Source organism: Diadema setosum, chromosome 18, assembly GCF_964275005.1.
Source record: "Diadema setosum chromosome 18, eeDiaSeto1, whole genome shotgun sequence".
NCBI classification, from domain to species: Eukaryota; Metazoa; Echinodermata; class Echinoidea; order Diadematoida; family Diadematidae; genus Diadema; species Diadema setosum.
The window spans coordinates 19,377,895-19,392,971 of record NC_092702.1 but is presented as its reverse complement, the minus strand read 5'-3'; the positions used below and the strand labels follow the sequence as shown (position 1 = coordinate 19,392,971).

The 15,077-nt window shown below is 39.7% G+C and overlaps 1 protein-coding gene across 4 annotated transcripts in view; it reads right to left on the bottom strand.

Moving 5' to 3' along the window:
* The window catches only part of LOC140241692 (inositol polyphosphate-5-phosphatase A-like), a 116,732-nt gene that overhangs the window by 69,576 nt on the left and 32,079 nt on the right, over positions 1–15,077 (bottom strand). The gene's annotated exons all lie outside the window — the stretch shown is intronic.

The window sequence follows — 15,077 nt, the reverse complement described above, 5'->3', positions numbered from 1 at the left end:
GGGCCCTCCAGGTGGGACACGGTGCCCATTTGAACAAATTGAGATCCTACACCCTAGGGATGCTACATGCCAAGTTTGGTGAAAATGGGCCATGGGGTTCTCAAGAAGACGATGAAAATGTACAATTTAGGCCCCATTAGGACCCCTCCCCTCCCCTGGGTCCCAAGGGGGGCATCCCTGATTCTGCCATGAACAAAATTGAAACTACAGTCATCAATGTACTAACTCATAGTACTAACTTAGCTCTATCACTTCTGGTTCTAGATAAGATTTTTAAAGATTACCTTAATTTGGGGAGGGGGTTTGGGGGCCCCCTGGGGGCCCCCTGGGTGGGGCATGGTGCCCATTTTAATGAATTGAGATCCTAACCCCCTAGGGATGCTACCTGCCAAGTTTGGTGAAAATCCATCGTGAGGTTTTCAAGAAGATGATGAAAATGTACAATTTAGGCCCCATTTGGACCTCCGCCCCCTCCCCCCCCCCCCCCCCCCGCCCCAAGGGGGGCACCCCTGGATCTGCCATGAACAAACTTGGAACTACAGTCATTAATGTACTAACTCATAGTATTAACTTAGCTCTATCGCTTCTGGTTCTAGAGAAGAAGATTTGTAAAGATTCCTCAATTTTGGGGGGTGGGGTTTGGGGCCCCCTCGAGGCCCCCTGGATGGAGCATGGTGCCCATTTTAAAAAATTGAGATCCTAACCTCCTACAGTAGGGATGCTACCTGCCAAGTTTGGTGAAAATCGGTCTTGGGGTTTTCAAGAAGAAGATGAAAATGTAAAAAGTTAACGCACGACGCACTACGCACGACGGACGCCGGACGAAGGGCAAATGCAATAGCTCACTAGGTGAGCTAAAAATCAAAAAGCATCTATACAACAAGGATTGGTTCATTTAAAAATCAAAAGGTATCTTTACAACAAGGATAAGTTCATTTAAAAATCAAAAGGTATCTTTACAACAAGAATAGGTTTATTTAAAAATCAAAAGGCATCTTTACAACAAGAATAAGTTTATCTAAAAATCAAAAGGTATCTTTACAAGAATAAGTTCAGTTAAAAAACAAAAGGTATCTCGACAACAAAAATAAGTTCATTTAAAAATCAAAAAATATCTTTACAACAAGAACAAGTTCAGTTGAAATGGACTTAGGGTATCTGTCATTATGAATAAGTTCAGTTGAAAATCAAAAGGTATCTCTACAAAAAGAACAAGTTCATTTAAAAATCAAAAAGGTATGTTTACAACAAGAACAAGTTTATTCAAAAATCAAAAGGTATCTTTACAACAAGAACAAGTTCAGTTAAAATCAAAAGGTATCTTTACAACAAGAACAAGTTCATTGCAACTGATTGACAAATTGCCCTACATCGACGTAAATAAGCACTGAATTGATCAGTGTTTTAGTAGTAGCCATGATAAAAAATCATGGGCGTACATACTCGAGCAGGATTCGAACCTACGACCTCCTGATCACCGGACAGGCGTCATCTCCACTAGACCACCGAGCTTTCGCCCGACAGCAAGTGTTAGTTCTAATCCTTATAGCATGCAGCGGGTACTGCTTTGTTATTCAAATTCATGAAATTCTTCCGTCGAGATGTTTTCATTGCAACTGATTGACAAATTGCCCTACATCGACGTAAATAAGCACTGAATTGATCAGTGTTTTAGTAGTAGCCATGATAAAAAATTTCATGAATTTGAATAACAAAGCAGTACCCGCTGCATGCTATAAGGATTAGAACTAACACTTGCTGTCGGGCGAAAGCTCGGTGGTCTAGTGGAGATGACGCCTGTCCGGTGATCAGGAGGTCGTAGGTTCGAATCCTGCTCGAGTATGTACGCCCATGATTTTTTATCATGGCTACTACTAAAACACTGATCAATTCAGTGCTTATTTACGTCGATGTAGGGCAATTTGTCAATCAGTTGCAATGAAAACATCTCGACGGAAGAATTTCATGAATTTGAATAACAAAGCAGTACCCGCTGCATGCTATAAGGATTAGAACTAACACTTGCTGTCGGGCGAAAGCTCGGTGGTCTAGTGGAGATGACGCCTGTCCGGTGATCAGGAGGTCGTAGGTTCGAATCCTGCTCGAGTATGTACGCCCATGATTTTTTATCATGGCTACTACTAAAACACTGATCAATTCAGTGCTTATTTACGTCGATGTAGGGCAATTTGTCAATCAGTTGCAATGAAAACATCTCGACGGAAGAATTTCATGAATTTGAATAACAAAGCAGTACCCGCTGCACGCTATAAGGATTAGAACTAACACTTGCTGTCGGGCGAAAGCTCGGTGGTCTAGTGGAGATGACGCCTGTCCGGTGATCAGGAGGTCGTAGGTTCGAATCCTGCTCGAGTATGTACGCCCATGATTTTTTATCATGGCTACTACTAAAACACTGATCAATTCAGTGCTTATTTACGTCGATGTAGGGCAATTTGTCAATCAGTTGCAATGAAAACATCTCGACGGAAGAATTTCATGAATTTGAATAACAAAGCAGTACCCGCTGCATGCTATAAGGATTAGAACTAACACTTGCTGTCGGGCGAAAGCTCGGTGGTCTAGTGGAGATGACGCCTGTCCGGTGATCAGGAGGTCGTAGGTTCGAATCCTGCTCGAGTATGTACGCCCATGATTTTTTATCATGGCTACTACTAAAACACTGATCAATTCAGTGCTTATTTACGTCGATGTAGGGCAATTTGTCAATCAGTTGCAATGAAAACATCTCGACGGAAGAATTTCATGAATTTGAATAACAAAGCAGTACCCGCTGCATGCTATAAGGATTAGAACTAACACTTGCTGTCGGGCGAAAGCTCGGTGGTCTAGTGGAGATGACGCCTGTCCGGTGATCAGGAGGTCGTAGGTTCGAATCCTGCTCGAGTATGTACGCCCATGATTTTTTTATCATGGCTACTACTAAAACACTGATCAATTCAGTGCTTATTTACGTCGATGTAGGGCAATTTGTCAATCAGTTGCAATGAAAACATCTCGACGGAAGAATTTCATGAATTTGAATAACAAAGCAGTACCCGCTGCATGCTATAAGGATTAGAACTAACACTTGCTGTCGGGCGAAAGCTCGGTGGTCTAGTGGAGATGACGCCTGTCCGGTGATCAGGAGGTCGTAGGTTCGAATCCTGCTCGAGTATGTACGCCCATGATTTTTTATCATGGCTACTACTAAAACACTGATCAATTCAGTGCTTATTTACGTCGATGTAGGGCAATTTGTCAATCAGTTGCAATGAAAACATCTCGACGGAAGAATTTCATGAATTTGAATAACAAAGCAGTACCCGCTGCATGCTATAAGGATTAGAACTAACACTTGCTGTCGGGCGAAAGCTCGGTGGTCTAGTGGAGATGACGCCTGTCCGGTGATCAGGAGGTCGTAGGTTCGAATCCTGCTCGAGTATGTACGCCCATGATTTTTTATCATGGCTACTACTAAAACACTGATCAATTCAGTGCTTATTTACGTCGATGTAGGGCAATTTGTCAATCAGTTGCAATGAAAACATCTCGACGGAAGAATTTCATGAATTTGAATAACAAAGCAGTACCCGCTGCATGCTATAAGGATTAGAACTAACACTTGCTGTCGGGCGAAAGCTCGGTGGTCTAGTGGAGATGACGCCTGTCCGGTGATCAGGAGGTCGTAGGTTCGAATCCTGCTCGAGTATGTACGCCCATGATTTTTTATCATGGCTACTACTAAAACACTGATCAATTCAGTGCTTATTTACGTCGATGTAGGGCAATTTGTCAATCAGTTGCAATGAAAACATCTCGACGGAAGAATTTCATGAATTTGAATAACAAAGCAGTACCCGCTGCATGCTATAAGGATTAGAACTAACACTTGCTGTCGGGCGAAAGCTCGGTGGTCTAGTGGAGATGACGCCTGTCCGGTGATCAGGAGGTCGTAGGTTCGAATCCTGCTCGAGTATGTACGCCCATGATTTTTTATCATGGCTACTACTAAAACACTGATCAATTCAGTGCTTATTTACGTCGATGTAGGGCAATTTGTCAATCAGTTGCAATGAAAACATCTCGACGGAAGAATTTCATGAATTTGAAGAACAAGTTCAGTTGAAATTCAACTTAGGGCATCTTTACAATCATAAGTTCAGTTAAAAATCAAAACGTATCTTTACAACAAAATAAGTTCATTCAAATATCAAAAGGTATCTTTACAACAAGAATTTTAAGTTTATTTAAAAATCAAAAGGTATCTTTACAACAAGAGCAAGTTCAGTTGAAATTCAACTTGGGTATCTTTACAACAAGAATAAGTTCAGTTAAGAATCAAAATGTGTTGTTTGAAGGTTTGCATGGTGAAGTTAATTAGGAAGAAAGATTTGCGGTGACACCATGTGTATGTAGTCCTTAGCCGGATCGTTGTTTGGCAGAAGAGCCTAGAAAGAGGAGAAACGAAGAGGGAAGTGACATACAGGGGGTTGTGAGGAGGGCAAAAAGTGAAGAGTGGGAGACAGTAATGGGCTAGAAGTTGAAGTTGCACTAGTGGAGACAGTAGAGAAAGGAACACAGAGAGTGGTAAGGAAGAATAGTGTGAGGATCAAAGAACAAATTTCAATTTGTTCTTTTCTTCTTCTTTTCATTGCCCCCCCCCCTCTCTCTCTCTCTCTCCCTTCTCTCCACATATTCTCATCTCTCCTCTACTTACCCCTCCTTCGAGGGATTATTCGTCCTTTCTCCGTTGATTCGCATTCCACAGCCACACTGTTCGCCGACTTTGTTCTCGTCTTGGTTTCATGAATCTTCACTGCTCTCCCCCATCTCCATGATTCTCCAACATTCAACTCCTTCCTCTTCCTCTTCTCTTCTATTTCATCTTTCCCCTTCTAACGATGTCTGAACATCTTACTGTGCGAGCTGAAATTTTCGCGGTGGTTTTATTTTCGTGAATTTCGCGAATCGCCTTTGAACCGCGAAAATAACAACACGCGAAAATAACAACGCGCGAATAAGTAAGTCCAGTTAGACCCTCGCAACCGCGAAATTAACAACACGCGAAAATGTCCTCCAAGTAGCAATTCGCGAAAATATCTGTACGCGAAAATTTCAGCTTGTACAGTACTTGATTCTCACACTATTCTTCCTTACCACTCTCTGTGTTCATTTCTCTACTGTCTCCACTAGTGCAACTTCAACTTCTAGCCCATTACTGTCTCCCACTCTTCACTTTTTGCCCTCCTCACAACCCCCATATGTCGCTTCCCTCTTCGTTTCTCCTCTTTCTAGGCTCTTCTGCCAAACAACGATCCGGCTAAGGACTACATACACATGGTGTCACCGCAAATCTTTCTTCCTAAGAATCAAAATGTATCTTTACAACAACAAGAGACCCGCGGGTCTAGCGCTCACCCGAGTATCGCAAGTTCACCTTTCACACAGTCACTAATCTAAATTATTAACAGCTCTACTAAAATTTGACCAGGCATTCTCAAGTAGAAGATGAAAATGTACAATAAGGGCCCAAATTTTTTAAGATTCCTAATTTGGGGGGATTGGGGCCCCCTGGGGCCCTCTGCGTGGGGCATGGTGCCCATTTTGATAAATTGAGATCCTAACCCCTAGGGATGCTACCTGCCAAGTTTGACAAAAATCCATCGTGAGCTTTTCAGGAAGAAGATGAAAATGTACAATTCAGGCCCCCATTTGGACCTCGAGGTTAAGCTTCTGCCCCCCGTAACTACGAGTGGGTCCCACTCGATGTTAAACCCACAAAACCGGAAGTTTCAGCCCACACTGCTAACAAGGCGTCTATTCTTCTTTAGTCCAACCCTGTCGGACTCGCTTACCGGTACTCTTTTTCCCACCAGCGGCACCAGCTTCCTCTGTCATGGTATGCAGAGATAGCACTGCACTGATGACTTTATGCTTTATGAAGATATTCGTCGAAAACAATTTTTTAGCATCGGAGAAGAATATAGAATACAGTAGCAAGTTCGACGTGTTCAGTTTCAGAGATCAAGCGCATGGGAAGAAAAGATGATGTTGTTGTGATGTGCGTCATAGGTTTTTCACCTCGGGCGCACGTGTAGTGTATTTGTGGTGTACGTTTGGGAGGTTGACCCGGAAGCAGAGGGAAATTGTGGGGGCTGGAGTTCACGGCGAGGTCACTCTTAACTTCGAGTTCGTTGTTTTTTGTGTCCACACAGTGCTTAACTACGAGTGGGGACCCCCCGCGGCTCGTGGTTAGAGCGCTAACCATAAGATTTCTCGTGGCTCGAAACATCGAGCAAACCTCGAGGTTTGCTAACTACGAGTGCGTCTTCACGGTCCCTAACTACGAGCTCTAACCTCGAAGTTTCCTAACCTCGAGATTAAGGGCTCCCGTCTGAACGTAACTAGTATTAACTTAGCTCTATCACTTCTGGTTCTAGAGAAGAAGATTTTTACAGATTCCTTAATTTTGGGGGGTTTGGGCCCCCCTGGGGGACCCCTGGGTGGGGCATGGTGCCCATTTTAACAAATTGAGTTTCTAACCCACTGGGGATGCTACCTGCCAAGTTTGATGAAAATCAAGTCTTGGGGTTTTCAAGAAGAAGATGAAAATGTAAAAAGTTTACGCACAACGGACGGCGCACGCCGGACGCCGGACGAAGGGCGATCGCAATAGCTCACTTGAGCCTTTGGCTCAGGTGAGCTAAAAATAAGTTAATCTAAAAATGAAAAGGTATCTTTACAACAAGAATAATTTCAGTTCAAAATTACATGGTGTCTCTGCCTGGAGAACCAGTTCTATTAAGAATTACGGGGTATCTTTATAGTAAGAATACAAATACGTATGTTCAGTAATAAATAAATAAATAAATAAATAAATGAATAAAGGGTATCTTAACAACAAGAATCTGTTCAGTTAAAATCAAAGGGTATCTTTACCCTTCAGTGTTACAGGTGGTACTTTTACTTGTGGTATTCACACAACACAATAATGTCATCCATTTGAGATAAATTATTGACAAGAACTAAACTATGTATGTCTTACATTTATCAATCAAAACATTTTAATACTTTAACTCACATCAATGATAGCTCCCCCCTTTCCATCCAAATTCAATACTTAAATTGATAATGGTATGTACACAATGTATTTGATATCACATTAGTTCCACTGCTGAACAGACATACACGCAGAGCATACAAAGGGTCAAGTGTATTCATATACAGAGCCAATTCATAATTTTTTAAATCATAATTTTGCAATCAGCTTCAATATACCCAATCTAAAAACAACAGAACTGAACAGCAGGTTGATGATTACTGGCGATGTTGAAATCAATGCAGATAAGAGGCAAAAATTTGGATCATTTGATAATAAAACACATAAAAATCACTCAAGTTATCCAAAGGAGTTGTTGTTGTTTTTTAAACAAAGCAATATCAGATCAAACTATCACAGAATATCTAAATTTCAATTCAGTTTCAATTTATTTCTGCAACCTCTTTTTTTTTTCTTCAATGAAAACTATGTACAAACAAAAATGCAACAATTACATAGTGATTTCGGTAAAACAAGATTTTCTGAAAAATCAAGTGATCTACTTGTTGTAGGATGTGGTAAATTCAGGGTTGCTTTTGGCAAATTTTATTTTGTCTGGACCCCTAGAATCATTTTGAATGGATGATTCTTTCAGCATATATACATGTACAGGATGTGCGTTACTACTGAAACAAATGATGCAACACAAGCGGAATTCACGTGTACAGAAAAAAATTCTTTTGTGTCAATTTCAATGTTAACAAAGATTTAACATGAAGCAAAAAATTGTACACACGCACATCATAATGTGCAGATACATCAGTGTGGCCTGCATATAACCTTGGATTATTAAATACAGCAATTTGAGCAAGTCAGCAAAACAGTATTTGAAGGGGAAATAACTAAAAAACAATCTAGGGTTAAATCTATATCTATAATTGAAGATGTCCAACCCAGACGTGTAGTGGTGTATCCTCTTCTGTTATGACCAGCAACAACAACAACAATAATGGGACTGAGTGTATTTCATTACTGTGAATCAATCACATATAAATTTAGATGTGAATACAGAATTTGGGTGTGCACACGTATATTAAATTCCACTGACTGGATGCCACAGACTAGCCAGTTCTGCTCTATGCATGGTATCCATGGTAACACTATGAACTGTTTCAGCTGTAAAAGGCAATCAATCGTGATCAATAGCTCAGTGGTCTCTATGAAAACACTCAAAAGTGAGCTGCTCATTATCAATATTACAGTGCCTCGGCAGAGAGCTCCCCCTTGTTCGTGGTGAGATATGAATAGTGTATGAATAGGAAATACACACCATATACATGTAAAATGTCAAGGTTACTGAATATGATATGAAAAACCTTGGCAATTGGCACTGGGGAGTAATTGAGAGGTGTTTGCTTTTATTTGTCACAATGCGGGAGACAAAATCGATGACCAAACTGTTTGTTGTAAGCAATGCCACCTCACACTGTACCACAATGGTGGTAGAGCTGATGTTATTCAATGTGATTGATAGTATCCATGAAGCATTTTCCACATTGTCCTTGATCTGCTCATAAATACGATATACAGCGATGTAACTGAGGTGCCAAATTTTACCGTATGCCCACACAGACAGACAGACAGACAGACAGATAGACGTACAGTGTAGAATCGGTAAACAAGTGTCTGTTAACTTCTGCATCTTGGCGCGTTAATGATTAGCTATAGTTGTCATTCAGCCCACATATAACTTACACTCGGCAACTGCAGAGAAAACAAAAGTGATTTTTTTTTTTTTTTTTTGGCACCTTCTAAATTGACTGCTCAGGATTCAGCATCAGGCACTTGTGGATTTTAATGATGACTTGACTGCTAAGGTTTTGGCACTGTCGTAAGCATGGGCAGGTTGGGGGGGGGGGAATTGTGCTTGTGTTTGTTTTTTCTTTATATAGTGTAGAGCTCCATCCACTTCTGGATGCAGTAAAATTTCATATTATAATTGGAGATTAAAGAGGATGCAATGACTTCAACATGAATGAGGCAAAAAACCATAAAAACCAAAAAACCACACACACACACACACACACACACACAAGCGAGCACCAGGATACGTAGAGCCACAGGGGAGGAGGTGCAGGTTACAGTTTGTTATTTGGAGGGTTCTTTATTTCGAAGGGTCATTAATCAAAAAATAAAATGCAGTTTGTTATTCTGAAAAGGAAATAAGGTTCAAATGTTCAAAGATATGTTTAGTACTCACCTTCTTTTTAAAAGAATACAAACCTTGTTTCATTTTCAAATTCACTAACCCGATTTCCTTTTTAGATTTATAATTCTTCCGAATAACCAACCTTCGGAATAAGGCCAAACATGTTCGGATTAACAAACCCTTATTTTCAGATTAACAAATTAATCTAAGTACGGGGAATTTGTGTATTTCAGAATAGTAAACAACCTTTGAAATAATGAACCTATCTCATCTTCGAAATAATGAAACCTCATTTCATTTTCGGATTAACAAACCTTTGGAATAATGAACATCACCTGGAGGTGAAATTACTACGAAGGGTCAATGCCTCCGACACAATATCACTGATGTTTCAATACATGAAAACAGGTACAATCTCTTGGGTTGACTTGTTGCTTGGCTCCTGAATGCAACTCTTGCACCCACTGGTTTATCATTCATGCACCATGTCAGCTTGTGAACTTGTGGTATGGTAAGAATGGCTGACAACATTTGCTGACTATTGCAAGTTGACTGGGGGTGGGGGAAGGGGGCAGTCATGAGGGAGGGGACATTATTCAGCCATTTTGCTAAGTGTGCGAGGGACAGGTCAAATCGCATGGGCTTTTTGCACCCTACTCTTCGACGATGAGAAACGAGGTGGGATCTTTTGTGTGGCAAGAGTCGTGTCTCTTTTTCACACGCATGCGTGCGGAACCTCCAGTTTATGTCCCGCCTGACGGAAAAATGTATCATGTGCCTCTTGATAGAAAGAACAGAATAAGACACTCAACATTGCTCGGGTAGGCTCAAATTTGAACTACTTTATGTGATTACAAGGCTCACAAGCTACACACAAAATACATGTCTAAATACAGATGTGTACATGAATCATATCGTGGAGACATTTCATTTTTCAAATTTTTGGCCATACAATGTAGGCCTTTGTCAAGGAACCTATAAATGTACAATGGTATAAATACGGTGTATACATTATCTTTTCATATATTGATGAATAGATGTCGTTACATATTTCATTTCATTTCATATCATTTTATTTCATCACAGTACTGGGCTCAGCCGGATGGCTGTTTTTCGGTCAGTCCGTGAATTAAAAATGATATAACATATTGATGACATATAATACAGTATACAAAATCTGCATCAGAGAATTGTGGCACCAGCATACACTTACGAGGCATTTGTATCAAAGAGTAGTACGATTACCCTGTTCGTTATATGATCATGCAGTAACGCAAATTACCTGGAAAACTATTGCACATAATGGCCATCAACAACAAACTACTTGATACCCAACCCACTTCATGGCATCATGAGATGAAGCAACAACACTCATCTCTCATTACTGGAAGGTGAAGTTGTCTAAACTGGGGAAAAGGGAAGTGATTACAGTGATGACACATTAACTATTAACTAACATTAACAGTTCTACCATAAATACACAACACAATTATACATAATTTATACAATTCTATCATGATAATCTGTCATTATAATCTGAACGAGTGTGCCCCATTTAATATGCATTGGTACTGCCAATAGTTTCTCTTTTTTCTTGATCTAAATGGTCTCTGCATTGGGATATAAAACACACACACACACACACACCCACACACACACACACACACACACACACACACACACACACACAGGACAAAGCATGCTAACAGGAGAGATTACAACCTGGGTTTTCCTAAAAACTAGCAACAAAAAGACACAACCTACAATACCACAGGTTCATGAATCCAATCATGGCATGACTTACATTTGTCCCCATGGTAAGTGAATACAGCATGCCATGGTGTCATGATTTGAAAAACTCTCCTACAAATGCTGCTAAGACTTTACTGTGTGCACGCGTTGTGACCCCACATCAGAAATTGTAGAGAGAGAATCTAAGGAGTTAAATGATATCCATCCTTCAGCTATCAAATTGAAAGTGAAAACTTGTTCAAGAGATGAGTAAGAGTTGCTGAAATTATTACAACTATCACTTTCTTGGTCACCACTTGACTGCATGTTTGAAAAGTGCTCTGGTGAATAAACTTCCCCTGATAAAACACTTGTGGGTTTTCTGTACATGCGTAGCAGAGGAGTGTTGCGAGTTCAATACCTCTTCCAACCAAGCAAGTTTTATACATGGAGTTCCAACTGGCTGTAATTATTCAAACAGTTGTCAGATTTCTATTGATGTACAAAAGAATTCCACAGGTGCACTTGTGCCTTTGACGATCGATGTTCCAAGCCGCCATCTTGCTGAGCAATCTGAAGATTCATTTTGAACGTTATCATAATGTTGGCCATATTTTGCTTATCTATTTATTAAATGAAATGAAATTTCACTTAATAATAAAGCATGTAAAACAAAAGTCAATTCCGTTCAGAAATTTGTGCAAAAGTGTAAATCAAAGCTGTATTATGTGAAAATGTTTAAAACTGTACCATCCTGGAAAGCTGGTTTTATCACTTTTCCACTTAATTTCCCCAAATGAAACTAATATGTAATAATCTTCAAGTATAATTCTTTATTGATACCTCTGATAGATATATATCAGATTAGTGCCCGCATATGCCCAGTCGAGTAATTTTCATCTTCATTTCAGCATTTTTTCCTCAATTTTTGTTCGCACATCCTCGTGTCTGTACCACCTACCTTTTATAAGAAGGGATAGTGAAAAGTAATTACCATCACAAAGACATATCTTCCTTTGAAAGTGGTTGGTGATTATGCAATGAGACACGAGTCAATTGTCTTCGTATCGGTGCGGCATATCCTGTTTGGCACATGCTTCAAATATTTTTGAGCGGCGGCTTCGAACATAGATCAAAGGGAATAACTCTGTTGTTACTCCATCTCTTCAACCTCCTTGTTCCAACTAATCATGGATGCAGGTAAAAATGAATATAAAAAATGATAACATGGAACCAGGTTGTCACACCACCACTCACTTCGATCGTGAGCATGCACTAGAGGAGTATCGCAAGAAGCATTACGTCAACATAAAATGAGCACTCATAAAAGTCATGCACACATCTTACAGTAATGTGAACACAGTCTTGATGGTCTTAGCTGCAAAGTTTGGATGCAGATAATCTATTCAGGTTTACCTACTTTGTACAAGGGTAATACAAAGAATCACAGGCTGGAGATAAAATGAGCATCAATGAAACCTGATACAAATGTTCATATCAGGTTTACAACAGACCCAATTCAATCACAAATGTTAGTACATCTGGCGTAACATTATCCCCTCTGTTTTCTTGGGTTCATTTCTTGATTCACTTCTTGGTCTTATTTTTGTGTGTAAAAAACTTCTAATTTTACAACAGATACCCAAAACACAGTTATTGCAGAGTGCTGTTGACACGGACAGTAGCCTTGCTATTTGCCATAGAGTGTGCAGAATGCCTTTCAGCATTCAGCCTAGTCATGTGATGGGATATATCTTCCACTGTACAAGCATGCACACACATTTCTAGGCACATGTCCATGCATACAAACACGAATTATGGAATATGATACACTCCAATCTAATCTGCTGTCTCTATCTCTCTTTCTCTCATGAGATGCCTCCTCTTCCTCTGTTTTCCAAAGAGTCGCCTCTTTCTCATGGAGATGAAATCTACATAATTCATGCATAGCTGTGATGGATGGATGGCTCCTGGCAGCTAATTGGCATCCCTCCATCTCCTCCTCCTCCTCCTCCTCCTCCTCCCGCCCTCCAATCACCTGTTTGGATCCCGTGACGGTCAATACATACAATATAGGATGCCTCCCTCATCAGTTCCCTGGATGTTGACATCATATGCCTCACGCTTTTCACTAATTGACCACCAGTAGATAGATGGTCCCTCATATTGACCACCACCACCACCACCCCCTCCCCGAACACACACAAGCTCAAACACACACACACACACATAAAAGAGAGAAATTGACTTTTTTTTTTTAAACCAGGGATGCTGTTTTATAAGGATGGGGAATCACAGCAAACTGGGAATTATTTCAACATGGACAGATGCAACAGTGATGACATGTAACCTCTCACAAGAATTCATATGAATTTGGTTCTCTGATAGTCATTATGACTGCATTCCGAAGACCATCCATAGAATCATAAAATACATGCAATATCTTCACTATGGATTTTAGGGAACGCATTCTGATATGTGAAGTAGTGTGGTTTTAATGCAAACGTAGACAAGTTCAGAGAGTATTAAGACAAAGTGGCAACTCTGTGATTTAGGTGTTGAGCAGCTCTCCATCCAGTTTGTACACAAAAATTCAAGTGCTAATTTTTATTTTTCTCTGAAGAAAACTTTTCAGATCTGTTCTTGGTAAAGGATAAGAGTAATACCATGTGGTACATTTTTACATGTCCTCCTCAGGGATGAGTTCTGTCTGTGCCCAAATATATGAGTTAATAATAAAAAATGAAAATTAGTTAAATTCTAGGAATTTTCATTTCATTCAAAATTTCATGTGTCCAATTTTTTTTTCCTCCACATTTTCACTGATACACTTCTCTAATTTTTTTTCAGATTTCCAAATATCATTAAGATAATGTTAGAATGACATACCCCTTTAAAAGCAGCTCAAATTTGGGCTGCGGACAGGATGTCACATGACATTCTTAAAGAATCACTTTTAGAATCAATTGAGAGTAATTTGAGAGTGGAGTAGTGTTGCTCGCAGTCGACTGGAAGCTTTTACATCTCATGATATCTGCCGTATACATGTATAATGGCCCTTCGTTTTAATATACAGTTGTAGCATTTATGAAGCCCATTCATCTTGACCATGGACACGGGATAATAAACTAGTACTGCACATAATACGATGGGTACAATGAGTATTTCATGTTACACCTTCTTCCAGACTAGAACAGACAAATTTTGATTTTATTCGATTCAATGCTAAAATGAGTCCACAACAAATGAGCTACTGTCTTTGTACCATAAAAACAACATGAACAAGAAGCCTGATGTGATTTTTTTTTCTTGGGGGGGGGGGGGTGGAGCAACAGGGTTTCTGGTAATATGAATCTTTTTAATGGCAAGGATATGTAGTATTAAAAGTATCCTAGAAGCAGATAATTGTATTCAGCAGAATATACATTTGCATGTTTGAAATAGATTTTAAATGGATTGTAATGATTTCTGGAATAATCATGTACAAATAGTGTTCATATTGGTGGGTTTCCATGGTACCATTGTTTAACATATTGTATTTCCAAGTCTGTCTGTACTTATTGTTCATTCATGTACGGAAGAGTCTGGAGGTAATTTTTTGTGCACATTTTATAACATGACAAAATGTATTCATCTATCTATTATGCTCACACAAATCTCATTCAATGCTGCATGAACCATGATTGACACATGAGCTGACTTTGAGGTCAATATCCTAGAGGGATTCTAATTCACATTAATCACTCATTCTTAATATTTTCTTTTCCCAATATCGACTAGTCAATGTGCATTGTACATCAGCATATTCAATGCTTTACTGAACTCCAACCATGTACACTCAGCACTGTAGGGTTGTTTAAAAGGCATCTGCTTGTGGCTGCCATGAAATTGGAATGGCATCTTTGAAAACACACAGTCAATAATTCTGTCTTGGTTTAAACACAATCATAATTGAGTTTGAGTTTATAACATCTAATTATAGTAATTACATTAGCTCAATCAATTTACTGGACAGGACTGCCTTTGTATCAGCACAATGATCTCAGAGAGAGAGAGAGAGAAAAAAAAAACTAAACAAAAATGCACTTCTCATCT